We start from the raw sequence: 18,906 nt of genomic DNA on the forward strand, positions 1-18,906 counted from the left end.
GCCTTGGGAAGCATTGCTATGAAGGCAGCTAGTGGATGTGATGGAATCCCAGCTGAACTATTTCAAATCCTAAAAGATGAAGCTGTTAAAATGCTGCACTCTATTTATGCCAACAAATTTGGAAAGCTCAGCAGTGGCCACAGGACAGGAAAAGGTCAGTTTTCATTCTAATCCCAAAGAAAAGCAATGCCAAAGGGTGTTCAATTGTTCTGGACAATTGTACTCATTTCACTGCTAGCAATGTAATTCTCAAAATCCTGAAAGCTAGGCTTTATCAGTATGCAAACCAAGAATTTCCAGATGTTCAAGCTGGATTTCAAAAAAGCAGAGGTACCAGAGATCAAATTGCCAACATTTGTTGGATCATAGAAAAAGCAAGGGAGTTCCAGAAAACTTCTGTTTCATTGACTATACTAAAGCCTTTGACTGTGTAGATCACAACAAATTGTGGAAAATTCTTAAAGAGATGGGAATATCAGACCACCTTATCTGCTTGCAAGAAACCTGTATGCAGGTCAAGAAACAACAGTTAGAACCAGACATGGAACAATGAACTGGTTCTAAATTGGTGAAGGGGTATGTCAAGGCTGTATATTGTCACCCTGCCTATTTAACTTATGTGGAGCATATCATGCAAAATGCCAGGTTGGATGAAGTAAAAACTGGAATCAAGATTGCTGGCACAAATATCAATAACCTCAGCTATGCAGATGACACCACCCTCATGGCAGAAAGCAAAGAGGAACTAAAAAACCTCTTGATGAAAGTGAAAGAGGAGAGTGAAAAAGCTGGCTTAAAACTCAGCATTCAAAAAATGAAGATCATGGCATCCAGTCTCATCACTTCCTGGCAAATAAATGGGGAAACAATGGAAACAGTGCCAGACTTTATTCTCTTGGGCTCCAAAACTGCTGCAGATGGTGACTATAGCCAAGAAATTAAAAGACACTCGTTGCTTGGAAGAAAAGCTGTGACAGAGTTAGACAAGCAGAGACATCATTTTTCAGACAAAGGTCCATATAGTCAAAACTATATTTTTTTCCCAGTAATCATATATACATGTGAAAGTTGGACTATAAAGAAAGCTGAGAGCCAAAGAATTGATGGTGCTGGAGAAGATTCTTAAAAGTCCCTTGAACTGTAAAGAGATAAAATCAGTCAATCCTAAAGGAAATCAACCCTGAATATTCAATGGAAGGACTGATGTTGAAGCTAAAGCTCCAATATTTTGACCACCTGATGTGAAGAGACAACTCACTGGAAAAGACCCTGATGGTGGGAAAGATTGAGGGCAGGAGGAGAAGGGGGTGGCAGCGTATGAAATGGTTGGATGACATCAGTGACTCAATGGACATGAGTTTGAGCAAACTCTGGGAATTAGTGAAGAACAGGGAAGCCTGGCTTCCTGTAGTCCATGGGCTCACAAAGAGTCAGACATGACTGAGCAACTGAACGGCAACAACTGGGAGCCAAAGTGCCAGTTGGCACCATTTTAGAAAATTCTCTCTTTATCTACTTGACCTAACTCTGGTGAATGCCTTTCTGACATTTGTTGCCAACCTTGATAGCACTGTTCACCTTGTCCTAGCATGGTTTTTTCTTTGAGCTTTAAAAAAAAAATTATTTATTTTTTATTGAAGGATAATTGCTTTACAGAATTTTGTTGTTTTCTGTTAAACCTAAACATGAATTACCATAGGTCCTAGCATTTTCTTGTGAATTCACACTACACGTACCCAGCTAGTGATCTTCTACAGGGCCTCTTACCCCATCACACCCAGAAGACAGCCTTAGCTAGTTCTGGTGCCCCTCCAAAGTAGCTCTTGTCTCAACACACCAAACAGGCAGCCTGAGCCAGGACCTGTACCCATCAAAAGTGGCTCCTGCCCCATTACACCTAGTGGAAAGCTTAGGACAGGACAGGTGCTCCTCCAGAGTAACTCACACCCTGCCAGGCCAGCACTGCCTACCAGTGCACCCATAGCAGTCCTAACTCTGCTGCATAGCCAGCCTCATCAAGGACAGCTCTTCCCACCATCACATCTACAGAAACCACACCACAACTGGAGGGTACCCACAGACCACACAGAATACAACTTTGCAGAATACAACTGATGCAGATATATACCACCCACAAGATTTACTTGTACTACACAGAGTACACAGACCACACAGAGTACAACCAGTGCCTGGTTCTGGTGCCCAGATTGGATTGCTCTTCCCACAGAAGCCTTGCTAAATAAGGCCTCTCCTTCAAGACCAGGAGACACAGTTGATCTACCTAATATATAGGAAAAATGTGAATAGTTGGGCAAAATGAAAAGACAACAAAGGAATATGTTCTAAACAAATAAACAGACACCTCAGAAAAAGGGAAATGGAGATAAGTGATTTACCAGATAAAGAGTTCACTGTAATGGTCATAAAGATATCTATGTAATGCTCAAATCAAAAGGCATAGGGTTGCTTATTGGGTTAAAAATCAACTACCTACTATATACTACCTACAAGATTCACTTTGGATTTAAAGATACACATAGGCTGAAAATGAAGGGTGGAAAAAGATATTTCATGAAAATGAAGTACAGCAACCTGAAACTAGCACAGCATTGTTAACTATATTACAATATAAAGTAAAAATTAAAAAAAAAAAACAGGGTAGCAATAGCTACATCAGACAAATACACTTTAAAACAAAAGTTATAGTAAAAGACAAAAAAGGGTATTACATAATGATAAAGGGGCCAATCCTCCAAGAGAATCAAATACTTGTAAACATTTATGTACCAAGTATAGGAACACCTAATTATATAGAGCACATTTGACAGACAAAAAAAGAGAAATTGACATTAACACAATAATAATATAGGATTTACTACTCAACTTAATGTAATGGATAAATCATCTAGACAGAAAATCAGTAAGGGAAAACTGACTTTAAAAGATATTTTAGCTAGATTGAGTTAATAGATATATACAGGACACTCTTTTCAAGTACACCTGGATGTTCCCCATAAAGGTTACATATTAGGCCACAAAACGTCTCAATAAATTGAAAATAAATGAAATCCTTCAAACATCTTTTCCAACTACCAAAATAGGAACGAATAGAAGCATCCCTAGGAGATACTGCATGTTCAGTTCTAGAACACCTCAATAAAGCAAATAGAGCAATAAAGCCAGTGACATAATTTTTTGTTTCCCAGTCCATGTAATAGTTATATTTATACTATATGGTAATCTATTAAGTGTGTAGTAGCATTATTTCAGAGAAGGCAATGGCACCCCACTGCAGTACTCTTGCTTGGAAAATCCCATGGATGGAGGAGCCTGGTAGGTTGCAGTCCATGGGGTCACTAAGAGTCGGACACGACTGAGCGAATTCACTTTCACTTTTCACTTTCATGCATTGGAGAAGGAAATGGCAACCCACTCCAGTGTTCTTGCCTGGAGAATCCCAGGGACAGAGGAGCCTGGTGGGCTGCCGTCTATGGGGTCGCACAGAGTCGGACACGACTGAAGCGACTTAGCAGCAGCAGCAGCAGCATTATTTATATAAAAATGTACATATCTTAATTTAACACAGTTTGTTCCTAAAACTGATAACTATTATCTAAGTCTTCAGCAACTCATAACCTTTTTGCTATCAGAGAGCTTGAAACACTTGAGATTTAATAAATGTGACACAAACACAAAGTGAGAAAATATTGTTAGAAAAATAATGCTGATAGCATTGCGCTGTGCAGAGTTGCCACAGATTTTCAATTTGTAAAGAATGCAGCATCTGTGAAGCACAACAAAGGCAAAGCATAATATAACAAAGTGTGCTTATAAATGGGCTTCCCAGGTGGTGCTACTGATAAAGAACATGCCTGCCAATGCAGGAGATGCAAGAAACATGGGTTTGATCCCCAGGCTAGGAAGATAGCCTGGAGGAGGTCATGGCAACCCACTCCAGTATTCTTGCCTGGAGAATTCCATGGACAGAAGAGCCTGGAGGATACGGTCCACAGAGTTTCAAAGATATGACTGAAGTGACTTAGAATGTGTGCATGCCTATAAATGGAAAGAAAATAACTTGCATATTGATTGGAAGAATTAACAGCATTAAAATGTTCAAACTACCCAGAGCAATTTATAGATTCAATGTAATCTCTATTAAAATGCCAGTAACACTTTCCACAGAACTGGAATAAATAATACTGAAAAAAAAATGTATGAAGTCACAAAAAACCCTGAATAGCAAAGGCAAACTTCAGAAAGAAGAACAAAATTGAAGGTATCATGCATCTTAACTTCAAACCATGCTACAAAGCTATATAATCAAATAGTATGGTACTTGCACAAGAACAGACAGATAAATCAAAAGTACAAAGGTACAGAAAGCCCATAAATAAACTTATGCATGGTCAATTAATCCATGGCAAAAAGATCAATAATATACAATGGGAAAAGGCAATCTTTTCAATAACTAGTGTTGGAAAACTGGACAAGTACATGCAGAGTGAATCTGGACCATTGCCACACACCACTACAAAAATAAGCTCATGACAAATTAAAGATGTGAATGTAAAAACTGAAACCATAGAACTCTCAGAAGAAAGCATCAGGAGTCAGGTCTTTGACATAGATCTTAGCAGCATTAAAAAAAAATCTATCTCCACAACAAAAACAAAACTGAAGAAGACTACATCACAATAAAAAGCTTTTGGACAAGAGAAAGAAACTATCAACAAAACAAAATAAAGAAACAACATACTTAATTGAATAAGATATTTTCAAATCATATATCTGATAAGGGGTTAATATCCATAATATAGAAAGAACACATACAACAAAATAAAAAACAGTATGACTGAAAAATGGGCAGAAAACTTGAACAGACATTTTCCTTTCTGGTTAACAGGCACAGGAAACAGTGCTCAACATCTCTAATCATTAGAGAAAGGCAAAGCAAAACCCACAATGAGATATCACCTCACACCTCTTAGAATGGCTATTATTAAGAAGGCAAAAGCCAAACCAAAATAAAGCAAGTACTGTTAAGGGTGTAGAGGAAAATATTCATTCTCTGTTCATAGAATGTAAATTTGGGTACCCACTATGGAAAGCAGTATGAAAGTTGTTCAAAAATAGAATTACCATAGGATCCAGGAACCCACTTCTTGGTACTTACCTGAAGAAAATGACAACAGTAATTTGAAAAGCTATATCTTCACCAATGTTTATTACAGCATTAATTACACAAGCCAAGATATGAAAGTGAAAGTTGCTCAGTCATGTCTGACTCATGCCACTGCATGTACTATACAGTTCATGGAATTCTCCAGGCCAGAATACTGGAGTGGGTAGCCATTCTCTTCTCCAGAGGATCTTCCCAACTCAGGGATCGAACCCAGGTCTCCCACATTGCAGGCAGATTCTTTACCAGCTGAACCACTAAGGAAGCCATTGATCTAACTTTCACTGATAGGTAAATGGATAAAGTCATTGGGATATAATATACAGAATAGGGAATATAATCAATAATATTGTAATAACTTCAGATGATGATGAATGGGAACTAGATTTATTATGATGACCATTTCATAATGTGTAAAAATGTCAAATCACTGTATTCTATACTTTAAAGCAATAAAACTTTATATGTCAATTATACTTCCAGAAAAACAGAGAATGGAAAATAAAAGATGAAAATCTTTGGAGAGAAAAAGTTGCCTACAAATAATAATAAACAGAATGATAGCTGTTTCCTCAACAATTGAATTTATTGTTTTATTGAAAGTTTCTCAGTTGTGTCCAACTGTTTGCGATGTATGGAAATCTCCATGGAATTCTCCAGGCCAGACTACTGGAATGGGTAGCTTTTCCCTTTTCCAGGAGATCTTCCCAACCCAAGGAAAGAACCTAGGTTTCCTCCATTGCAGGCAGATTCTTTACCACCTGAGCCACAAGGGAAGCCCAAGAATACTGAAGTGGGTAGCCTATTCCTTCTCCAACAGATCTTCCTGACTCAGGAATCCAACTGGGGTCTCCTGCATTGCAGGCGGATTCTTTACCAACTGAGCTATCAGGGAAGTCCTCAACAATAGATGCAAGAAAATAATAAAATATAACTTGGCACTCAAAGTGTTTGAAATCCAGATATTTCTGGACATATCTGCTATATTCTGATACAAGAATTAGATGAATCTTATTGTATGACTCTTAAAAGATACAGGGAGTATGGAATGATAAGATCTAAACTAATACATATAGGATGAATAAATAACAATTTCCTACTGAATAATACAGAGAACTACATTGAATATCCTGTGGTAAACCATAATGGAAAAGAATATATATATATATATGTATAACTGAGTCATTTTGCGGCACAGCAGAAATTAAACACAACACTGTAAATCAGCTATACTTCAAAATCTTTTTTTAAAAAAAGATGGAATGTGTGTGTTCAGTCCGTTCATGCGTGTGTGCTAAGTTGCTTTAGTCATGTCTGACTCTGTGCAGCCCTATGGACAGTAGCCTACCAGACTCCTCTGTTCATGTGATTTTTCAGACAAGAATACTAGAGTGGGTTGCCATTTCCTCCTCCAGGGGATCTTCCCAATCTGAGGATTGAACCTATATCTCCTGTGTCTCCTGCACTGGCAGTTGGACTCCTTACCACTGGAGCCACCTAAAAATAGACAACACCAAAAAGCAGTAAATCTATAAAAAATAACATCAGAAAAAATGAAATCCAAAAACATGTGGTGTGGATGGAAGGGCCAATAAGGCAAAAATACAGTGGGTTTGCCAATCAGTCTGTTTCAGAAGCTTGTCTTTCTGTGTCCAAATGACTGGAGAGGAAGGTAAATTTTTGCTGGAAAAATGTTTCTTACAAATCAAGTTTAAGATTCTTTACAATTTCAAGAATCCATGAATCCTAGACAAAATTAAGCCAATCAGGTTTCGGAGTTAAAATGGTCCACAAACATTTCCAGGTTTTGGATAGGATTGGATAGGGGATGACAATTTCACTGGTGAAGAGACAGTAAAGGACTATTATGGGTGCAAGCAGAAGGAACTCAATAAATGAGCAAATGCATAAACAAGTAAATCAAAGTATTCTTGTCTTTTTTAGATGCATTGTTAATGTTTATTGCTTGGTTAATATCAGAGCATTAAAACACACACACACGCAGTAATATCATGGCCTACTCATTTGCTTCAGGTTCCTCTGCCTGGCTTAGTATCTTTAGGTATTGTGACCGCCACTCAGACTGTATAAGATTGCACACAGGAGCAGCCCTCAGGCAGCAATTACATAACAGCTCACTTGAGCAGCTGACATGTATTTCGGTGGATGGACATTTGTTGCCCTTAGGTCTGCAGAAATCTTACCTCTAGATTCAAAGTGTGTGTTTTCTATGCTTTAGGGATATAATTTTAAGATATTTATTGTTAAATACAGGAAACTGTTGTTAGGAACTTGGGGCAATAGGAGGTAAATTTCACCTTTTCATTCCTACCCTCTCATTCTACTTTTCACCAGTAAAGGCAGGACCTTGTCTTGGAGGCATGAGACATTTGAAAGAGGAGTCTTTACAGTATTAGTGTGGAATGGCTTGTGGAAAATAGTGGGGAAATAGTGGTAAAACTGGTGAAGTCTGAACAAATTTGTACTTTAATGATAATGTACAGATGTTAATTTATTAGTTTTGGCAAATTTACCAGAGTTATGTAGGGTGTTAACATTATGGGAATGGTAGAATTTGCCAAACTATCTCACACCTTTTTATTAAACCTAAAATTATTAAGAAAAAAATTTAATCATACTAAAGTGTAATAAAAAGTGAGTGAATAAGTGAAGTCACTCACTCATGTCCGATTCTTTGCTACCCCATGGACTGCAGTCTACCAGGCTCCTCCATCCATGGGATTTTCCAAGCAATAGTACTGAGTGGGTTGCCATTTCCAAAGTTAATAAAATATACAAACTGTTAAGAAGGCCTACACAAGTGTGTGCCACAGGAAACAGCAATTACTCTGTGGGTCTACATATTACGGTATAAACTAATAAGAGGAAAAAAGAAATTCCATGGGGTAGAAGTGAAAGAAAAATTTAAATTAGAAATACATGGAAGAGCTGAATTAATATGAATTAAAAACATAAAGTATTAAATCTTCTATTCAAATATTTTCCCTCAAAATCCTCCATGAGCCTGTTAAGAAGAGTCAGTTATCCTGGCTGGGGATTCTCAGAGGAAAGGCACCCAGGCTAATGAGAAGTCAGATTATGCAATGGCCACTTCAGCTTCTGCTGTACTTCAAAACAGTGCAAAGAATTAGGAAATAATAACCTTTAGCCATAGAATAAAGCTATCATGGACTGGGTAGTGTAGGTAAAGAAGGGTAGGGTGCTCTAATGGAGATTTCAGACAACGAAGCCTTGTAGACAGCATGTAAATGTGTTCAGCCTGGGCTCAACAATGTCTACAGGATTCAGACATGAGGGAAAAGTCCAGCTTATCTGCTAGCTGGACAAATTTAAAACACAAAAAGCCATAGGGATATGGATAGAATTGAAAAGCTATTATCTTGTTTAAACACTAGGATTGTTCTTTCCAAAATTAAACTAAACATTGTACCATTAAATCATAGAATAGAAGATTTCCATCATGCAGATAATTTGGTTATATAGCACTATTCTAAAATGTAGTTAGCATAACTCAAAACTTAAAATACATCACAAGTGAGGAGAAAGATATGGATTTTCATTTGGAATTAGCACTTTGAAGGCCTCAGAGCATACTGTATACTGCTTTTGAGTGTGTGGACTCATTTCAGGTTGGTTTAGCTATGACTGTAATGGCCCATGACACTCAAACCACAGAAGGTAGGGCTGGGAAACTTGTTCACAAGTTTTCAAAAAGTAGGTGCTAAATGTACTCATTGGTAGGTGCTCTTAGAAATAATTATTTAAGATTTTGGAGATTCTGAGGATAATCCAATAATATATAAGGGCAATGATAAGAGCAAGCTGGATTAGTATGGAAAGAGACCTTTTTTGTACCCTGTTACTGTGGCTACCTGGAACAACATTGGCTTCATAAATTCACATGGGTGAAAGTTTATCTAAATGGAAATCTCCTTGAAAAAGAATGAGACCTCAGAGAGAAAGTGCCACTGAACTTTAGAATTAGATTTGGAAAGAAAAGAGTTGAAATATATAAACCTCCAGAAAACCAGCTACAGGAAGGAATTGGCTGTGTGGGTGGACTTGGAAGATTAAAGAACTGCTGAATAGGTGAATGAAGTTAGAAACAGGCCAACTCTTTGATCATATTGAACAGTCTGGATATCTTCTCTCCTTTTTCCTGCACTTTTGAAGAAAAAACAATATGTTCAAATTGAAAGATGAGATTCTGTTGGTTGACTATTGACTGTCTGTGCTTATAACAGGAATTAATGTTACTTTATACCTTTGGTTAACATTTTATTAAATTGACACTGCTTAATCTAATATCATTAAATTGTAACTCAGACTTCTTTGGAGGAAATACAGGAAGGTCACCTTATGATTAGAGTTTTCAATAGTAGCAAGTTGAACACTTCTCTCATTTATACAAATGTATTAAAAAATCAGTTCTAGGTGATTTCCCTCCACCATTTTCATACTTAGGAAGATTGCATTATCTAAAGCTACATCTTCTTGTCACGTTTCCAGTTAATTTTCAGTTTTGGCAAGAAGGTTAACAAAATAGGGATCTGTGACTGTAATTGTGGGACAGCCCCAGAGTGCAGCAGAGGAGGGGGGATTTCTCTTAAAGAGACTGGTCACAAACAGTAAGTACTTGTAGTCAAAATTCATGTGTGCATACTAAGTCGCTTCTTTTGTGTCCAACTCTGTGTGACCCTATTCACTGTAGCCTGCCAGGTGCCTCTGCCCAAGGGATTCTCCAGACAAGAATATTGGAGTGGGTTGCCATGCCCTCCTCCACAGGATCTTCTCAACCCAGGGATCCGAACCCACATCTCTAGATTCACCTGCATTGGCAGGTGGGTTCTTTATCACTAAAGCTACCTGGGAAGCCCTTGGTCAAAACTGGTTAGGCTCATATGAAATTTTGTGGAGCAAGGAGGAAGTAGTCGTACCATAATATGTATCAAAAAATTAAAATTATAGTTACTTTTCCTTTAGAATTTATCTTGTGCATGGTTTGAATTTAGAATAAGTCTTTTGTGATTTTGTTAATTATTTTGGGGTTTCTATCAGAAATTTCTTTCTGCTTTGCTCAGTTATTTCATTGCTGAGACTTGCAGTTTCAGTAACCTCAAAATTGAAAACTGATGCTTGGTTATTCTCACCTATGTAACAGTGTTTCTTGTGTAATAATCAAATTATTTTCCTCTCTAACGTTTTTTTTTTTGCTTAATTTTACTTGTAAATGATTTTAAAATTCTTTAAGGTAGTACAGTTACTTGTAGTATGTTTTGAATCTTTTGACTATATATTTTTTGTAAGGGTAGTATGTATTCTTTGTAATATCTGTCCTTGTCTATAATTCATAATGGTGTCATGAAACAAAGTAGAATTATAAGCATTTTATAGCTTAAAATGTATTTATAGAGAAAAGAAATATTGGAAATATGTAACTTAGACATATACTCAGGAGGCAAATGAAAGAACCATAAAATGAATCAAAATATGAGGAAGAAAGGAAGTAATTATAAAGGCTACATCATTAAAATTGAAATTAAAACATTTATGACAGAAACTACCAAATTAGAAACAGACAGCTTTTTTGAAAAAATAAATAAATAAATTATAAAAGTAAACTGGAAGGAATGATAAAAAGATATTGCACAAATAAAGAACACTGGAGTTTGATAAATGGATGCTAATGGATATAATTAAGAATGAAAATAAGAGAAAACTATGCACAACCTCATTTAGGTCATTTGAAATAAATGTGAGATGGAAATTTTATTGAAATTATAAATGAGTCAAGTAAGACTCATAAGAAAAATAAATTTAAAGAATATCAGTTGCCATCAAAATTGAAACTGGTGGTAAACTTTCTGACTAATCCAAAAGACCTTAGGCACTTGATGATGCCCAATTTCGAGATATACAAAATAATGGAAAACTACTGAAGTCATTCTGTGGAGCTAGAATATCACAATACGAAAAACTCAGCAACCCAAAAAGAACACTTAAAGACAAAATAAACAGATAAACCAAACACCCAGTAGCTATTATTCAATTTCACTTAGGAATTGAAGAAAACTTATGTATACCAATAACATTTTTACTAAGAGTACAAGAACAACTTAAAATTAGAAAATCCATATATGTGATCATAAATGGATTAAAGGGGCAAAAATGAAACATCTGATCATCTCATTACTTGCCAAATAAAACTCTCAATAAAATTAAACATTCATTGATAAAAAAATAATTAGTTATTTTGGAATTAAAGAAAATTTCCTTTGTATTGTTTAGTTTAGCTATAACCAACCTATGGTAGTTAGTAGCAAAAATTTGAAGATTTACCATTACAATTCATGCAGGAGAGTGAGCCAGTATTTATTGTGCACTTAGCAAAGCTTTCAGGCACATCTTTCTCCTCAGTTTACATTGTGAAATTTTCTCAGGGGTATTTAAGCAAAAGAGGAGGAGACATGGAAGAGAAAAGAAAGAGAAATGAAGACACAGCTTTCAGATTTCTGTGATGAGCCTGTGGCAATTTGTCATCCCTTAGTTTATCCGAGGTAAGAGGAGTGTTGTTGCAGCGATCAGAGGACCTCGTTCCTTTTATCCATCTTGTATATACATGCACAGCTGTCCATTGTCAGGAGAGTTAAACAGCTGAGGGTGTGAAGATTTACTAAAGTCACCTTTGCTTACCTAGTAGCTCAGATGGTAAAGCATCTGCCTGCAATGCAGGGAATCTGGGTTCAAGCCTGGGTCGGGAAGATCCTCTGGAGCAGGAACTGGCAACCCACTCCAGTATTCTTATCTGGAGAATTTTAAGGACAGAGGAGCCTGGCGGGCTACAGCCCATGGGGTTGCAAAGGTTGGACACAATCGAGCGACTAACACACACACACACACCACTGCAATTAGAGAAAAGACAATGGTTTTTGCTATTGCCATTTCTATCCAATTGATACTAAAGTGGCACATTCTAGTCTAGTGAGTAAATATAAAAAAAGATATAAAAGACTTTATTTTCATAAGATATCATTTTCCCTACAAGAAAATTAAACAATAGAGAAATCAACTTAGAACATAATTCAGCAATATATCTGGACAAAATATCAACATACTAAATACGTCAAGGCTGTATATTGTCACCTTGCTTACTTAACTTATATCCAGAGTACATCATGAGAAACGATGGACTGGAAGAAGCACAAGCTGGAATCAAGATTGCCGGGAGAAATATCAATAACCTCAGATATGCAGATGACACCACCCTTATGGCAGAAAGTGAAGAGGAACTCAAAAGCCTCTTGATGAAAGTGAAAGAGGAGAGTGAAAAAGTTGGCTTAAAGCTCAACATTCAGAAAATGAAGATCATGGCATCTGGTTCCATCACTTCATGGGAAATAGATGGGAAACAGTGGAAACAGTGTCAGACTTTATCTTTTGGGGCTCTAAAATCACTGCAGGTAGTAACTGCAGCCATGAAATTAAAAGACACTTACTCCTTGAAAGGAAAGTTATGACCAACCTAGATAGCATGTTGAAAAGCAGAGACATTACTTTGCTAACAAAGGTCCGTCTAGTCAAGGCTATGGTTTTTCCAGTGGTCATGTATGGATGTGAGAGTTGGACTGTGAAGAAGGCTGAGTGCCGAAGAATTGATGCTTTTCAACTGTGGTGTTGGAGAAGACCCTCGAGAGTCCCTTGGACTGTAGGAGATCCAACCAGTCCATTCTGAAGGAGATCAGCCCTGGGTGTTCTTTGGAAGGAATGATGCTAAAACTGAAACTCCAGTACTTTGGCCACCTCATGCTAAGGGTTGACTCATTGGAAAAGACTCTGATGCTGGGAGGGATTGGGGGCAGGAGGAGAAGGGGATGACAGAGAATGAGATGTCTGGATGGCATCACCGACTCGATGGACGTGAGTTTGAGTGAACTCCAAGAGTTGGTGATGGACAGGGAGGCCTGGCATGCTGCAATTCATGGAGTCGCAAGGAGTCGGACACGGCTCAGTGACTGAACTGAACTGAACAGCACTGAAATCAATATGATACTAAAATAAACCTTTTCCATTGAATCCCATTTATCCAAAATGATATTCAGTAAAAGCAAATCAATATTAACATGAAGAATGCTTTATTGGCAGGGAAAACAAGATGAGCTATTTATGACATATGTATTGAGTTGGCCAAAAAGTTCATTTGAGCTTTTCCATACAATGCTATGGAAAAATCCCAACAAAATTTTTGACCAACACAACAGAGGCAAAATGAATATGGGTGTTACATTTTTGTTAACTTTGTTTCTTTTTCTCATTATTTTTGACTTTACTGTGAATGTATAAAGTGTTTCCCCATTTATTCATATTTAGGTTATTAATTTCAACAATCTTCTTTAGTTTTCAATGTACATATCTTGCATTTCCTTTGGTAAACTTTTTCTTATATATTTTATTGCTTTTAAAACTTTAGTGAATGAAGTTGCTTTCTCAATTTCAGTTTTGATTATTTGCTGTTGGGACATATAAGTAAAATTGATTTTGTAAATACATATGAAATTGATATATTTATCTTGCGTCTTATCAGGAATTTATTTTATTTTCAATTCAAGAATTTCCACCTAGGTTTTTTTTTTTCCCCCCAATATTTTCCATTTCTTTAAAGATACTTTCTATTTGATGCATCATTATTGTCATACTTTAATTTTTAAAAATGAGCTTTGTTAATTGAACATTTTTAATGTTCATTACTTTCCAGCTTTGAGGAGGTTTTTTTTTTTTATGTCAGTTATATCTAACACTTGAGCAACATCAGAGGCAGTTTGTACTGATTTCCTTTCTCCCCGTAGATAGTCACAGTTCCCTCTTTCTTTTTATACCTACATTTTTGTTGTTGAAAAATGGATATTGTAGATGACATGTTGATTCTGATCTCCTTAGGTTACTGCTGTTGTTGTTTCCTTCTTTGTATGTTTTTTTAGTAACTTGGCTGGTCTAACCTGTCAGTCTGACTCTTCTTCCATAGTATGCAGCCACAGGAGTCTCTGCTAATTTTTTTTTTTTTTTTTGGTAGCTTTGTTTTTCATTTTCAGCCTGGTTTCTTAGGGATCCTGTGTGAGCATAGCTTAATAAGGTAGTGTTCAAACACTTTAAGTCAATTAAGCTTCTATCCTTTGCCAATAGATCTTTGTTTGAGTTGGGGAGAGTATTCAAATTTCAGAAAATTTGCAAGTCAGCCCTAGTTTTCACTTTCCCCTCTACTTCTTGTTTCTCCTTGCAGCATGTGCACAAACCTCATCTTCATCCACGGACCTGCAGAAAGCTGGGGTTGCTTCTTTCTGGTTTCCTGTGAGTGTGCATGCAGCCTTGCTCCTGCGCGCATCCTTCCAGATAAGAAGGGATATGTGGCAGATTATCCACAACCACTATGGTCATCCTTTTTATAAGATTTTCCTCACATTCTCTGGCTGGTCTGCTGGTCTGCTTCTCTATGCAGTGTTAAAACTTCAGGAAAACTGGGAAGTTAGCCTTTTTTTGTTTATTTTCCTTTGAGTTTTTATTATTTTCAATGATACCCTTGGGTTTCGCTGTTTTCCCTGATCTCTCTAAATCAAATTAGCCACTTTCAGCAGGGGAGCTTCTGGTTTTCATGGCATTTCCTTCCTTAGTAGAGCAACACTGAAGGCATTCCACTCGGGGAAAAAGATGGGAGAAGCTCAGGTTAAACTCACCACTGCACTTACCCCACTTCTTAATTTGTGATATACTTTGGCTTCATTTCCAGAGTCTTGATATGGTTGTTTTACTGTCTTACTTGAACTTACTTTATTCAGTATGACAGTCTCTATGTCTGTCCATGTCTGTCGCTGCAAATGGAATAATTTTGCTCTTTTTATGACTGAGTAATATTCCACTCTATGTATGTACCACCTCTTCTTTATCCATTCCTCTGTGGGTGGACAGTTGGGTTGCTTCTATGTCCTGGCTATTGTGTATAGTGCCGCAATGAACACTAAGATGCACGTGTCTTTTTGAATTTAGGTTTTCTCCAGATATGCCCAAGGGTTGCTGGATCATATGGTAGCTCTATTTTTAGATTTTTTAAGGAACCTCCGTACTCTTCTCCAGAGTGACTGTACCAATTTATGCTACCACTGACAGTGTAGGAGGGTTCCCTATTCTCCACATCTTGTCAGCACTTATTTTTTGTAGATTTTTTTTGATGATGACCATTCTGATTCGTATGAGGTGATACCTCATTGTAGTTTGGATTTGAATCTATCTAAGGAGATCCATGAAGATCCGCCTGTCTTGGGTGGCCTCACAGGGCATGGCTTAGTTTCATTGAGTTAGACAAGGCTGTGGTCTATGTGATTAGATTGACTAGTTTTCTCTGATTATGGTTTCAGTGTGTCTGCCCTCTGATGCCCTCTTGCAACACCTACCGTCTTACTTGGGTTTCTCTTACCTTGGACGTGGGGGTATCTCCTCACTGCTGCCCCTCCTGACCTTGAACGTGGAGTAGCTCCTCTCTGGTCTCCTGTACCTGCACAGCCACTGCTCCTTGGACATGGGGTTGTCCCATGGAAAAGAAATGCAAAAAAGCAAAATGGCTGTCTGAGGAGGCCTTACAAATAGCTGTGAAAAGAAGAGAAATGAAAAGCAAAGGAGAAAAGGAAAGATATAAGCATCTGAATACAGAGGTCCAAAGAATGGCAAGAAGAGACAAGAAACCCTTCCTCAGTGATCAATGCAAAAAAATAGAGGAAAATAACAAAATGGGCAAGACTAGAGATCTCTTCATGAAAATTAGAGATACCAAGGGAACAGTTCCTGCAAAGATGGGCTCGATAAAGGACAGAAATGGTATGGAACTAACAGAAGCAGAAGATATTAAGAAGAGGTGGCAAGAATACACAGAAGAACTGTACAAACAAGATCTTCATGACCAAGATAATCACGATGGTGTGATCACTCACCTAGAGCCAGACATCCTAGAATGTGAAGTGAAGTGGGCCTTAGAGAGCATAACTACAAACAAAGCTAGTGGAGGTGATGGAATTCCAGTTGAGCTATTTCAAATCCTAAAAGATGATGATGTGAAAGAGCTGTACTCAATATGCTAGTAAATTCGGAAAACTCAGCAGTGGCTACAAGACTGGAAAAGGTCAGTTTTCATTCCAATCCCAAAGAAAGGCAATGCCAAAGAATGCTCAAACTACCCTACAATTGCACTCATCTCACACGCTAGCAAAGTAATGCTCAAAATTCTCCAAGCCAGGCTTCAGCAATACATGAACTGTGAACTTCCTGACGTTCAAGCTGGTTTTAGAAAAGGCAAAGGAACCAGAGATCAAATTGCCAACATTCACTGTATCATGGAAAAAGCAAGAGAGTTCCAGAAAAACACCTCCTTCTGCTTTATTGACTATGCTAAAGCCTTTGACTTGTGGATCACAACAAATTGGAAAATTTTTCAAGAGATGAGAATACCAGACCACTTGACTTGCTTCCTGAGAAATCTGAATACAGGTCAAGAAGCAACAGTTAGAACTGGACATGGAACAACAGACTGATTGCAAATCGGGAAAGGGGTATGTCAAGGGTGTATATTGTCACCCTGCTTATTTAACTTCTATATAGAGTACATCATGTGAAATGCAAGGCTGGATGAAGCACAAGCTGGAATCAAGATTGCCAGGAGAAATACCAATAACATCAGATATGCAGATGACACCACCCTTATGTCAGACAAGCAAAGAATAACTAAAGAGCCTCTTGATGATAGTGAAAGAGGAGAGTGAAAAAGTAGGCTTAAAACTCAGCATTCAGAAAATGAAGATCATGGCATCTGGTCCCATCACTTCATGGCAAATAGATAGGGAAACAATGGAAACAATGGAAGACTTTATATTTTGGGGGGGTGGGCTCCAAAATCACTGCAGATGGTGGCTCCAGCCATGAAATTAAAAGATGCTTGTTCCTTAAAAGAAAAGTTATGGCCAACTTAGACAGCATACTAAAAAGCAGAGACATTACTTGACCAACAATGGTCCATCTAGTCAAAGCTATGGTTTTTCCAGTAGTCATGTATGGATGTGATAGTTGGACTATAAAGAAAGCTGAGTACCAAATAATTGATGCTTTTGAACTGTGGTGCTGGAGAAGACTCTTGAGATCTCTTGGAGTGCAGGAGATCAAACAAGTAAATCCTAAAGGATATCAGTCCTGAATATTCATTGGGAAGGCTGATACTGAAACTGAAACTCCAAAACTTTGGCCACCTGATGGGAAGAACTGACTCATTGTCAAAGACCCTGATGCTGGGAAAGACTGAAGACAGGGAGAGAAGGGAAAGACAGAAGATGAGATGGTTAAATGGCATCACTGACTCGATGGACATGAGATTGAGGAAGCTCCAGGAGTTGGTGATGCCAGGGAAGCCTGGTATGCTGCAGTCCATGGGGCCACAAAGATTTGAACATGACAGCAACTGACCTGAACTGACTGAGATGATCATATGGTTTCATTCTTCAGTTTTCTAATATGATGTATCACATTGATTGATATGCACATGTTAAAAAATCCTTGGATCTCTGATTAAATCCCTCTTGATTAGAGTGTGCAATCCTTTTAACATGTTGTTGGAGTCAGTCTGTAGTATTTTGTTAAGGATTTTTGCTTCTACATTTATCTGTCCTTTTCTTTTGCTGATATCTTTGTCTGGTTTTGATATTAGAGTTATGGTGGCCTCATAGAATGAGCTTGGGAGTGTTCCTTTCTCTACTATTTTTTTGGAAAGATTTGAAAGGATAGTGTTAACTCTTTTCTAAATGTTTGATAGAATTCAACAGTGATGCTATCTTGTCCTGGAGTTCTGTTTGTTGGGAGTTTTCATTCATAGTTTCAATTTTAGTACTCGTTACTGAATTGTTCATGTTTTCTGTTTCTTACCAATTCTGTCTTGGAAGATTGTACTTTTCTAAGAATTTGCTCATTTATCTATGTTTTCTGGTTTATTGACATGTAGTTGCTTGTAGTAGTCTCTTATGATCTTTTGCATTTCTGTGGTGTCCATTGTAACTTTTTTTTCATTTCTAATTTTATTGATTTGACCTCACTTCCTTCTCCCCCACCCCACAGCCCTTGGTGAGTCTCACTAAAGGTTTATCAGTTTCGTTTATCTTCTGGAAGAATCAGCTTTCAAGTTTTATTTATCTTCACTATTTTTTTCTGGAACTCTATTTCGTTCTACTTTCAAGTTTTGATTTCTCTCCTACTAATTTTAGGTTTTATTTGTTCTTTCTCTAGTTGCTTTAGGTTTAATGGTAAGTTGCTTGAAATTTTTCTTGTTTCTTGAGGTAAGATTGTATTTCTATAAGCTTCCTTCTTTAGTTTAAAAATATGAAACTTCATGAATGTGCCTGTCATTCTTGCACAGGGTTCATGATAGTCTTCTGTATTGTTCCAGTTTTAATATATGTGCCCTTGAAGCAAGTAGAAGTTTTACAAGCTCATTTTAAACAACTGTTTAGAGTTAACAATTTATTTTTCAAAAAATTTTATTCCAAAATGGTTTGCAACATTTCTTGGGTTCTTTATTCAGGCTAATTTTTTTTATTTTATTTAGATAATTTGTTTCATAAAGGGTGTTACATGGTACCTTCTTTGAGTTTCTGGATGTTCAAATATGGATTATTTTGCCCTCA

The 18,906-nt window shown here is 37.3% G+C and overlaps 1 pseudogene; it reads right to left on the reverse strand.

The window, feature by feature from the left end:
• Positions 1 to 18,593: 18,593 nt before the first annotated feature.
• On the reverse strand, positions 18,594 to 18,694 carry LOC114111202 (U6 spliceosomal RNA; annotated as a pseudogene).
• Between the last annotated feature and the right edge of the window lie 212 nt (positions 18,695 to 18,906).

The sequence above is a fragment of the Ovis aries genome, chromosome 1 (assembly GCF_016772045.2).
Source record: "Ovis aries strain OAR_USU_Benz2616 breed Rambouillet chromosome 1, ARS-UI_Ramb_v3.0, whole genome shotgun sequence".
Taxonomy (NCBI): Eukaryota; Metazoa; Chordata; class Mammalia; order Artiodactyla; family Bovidae; genus Ovis; species Ovis aries.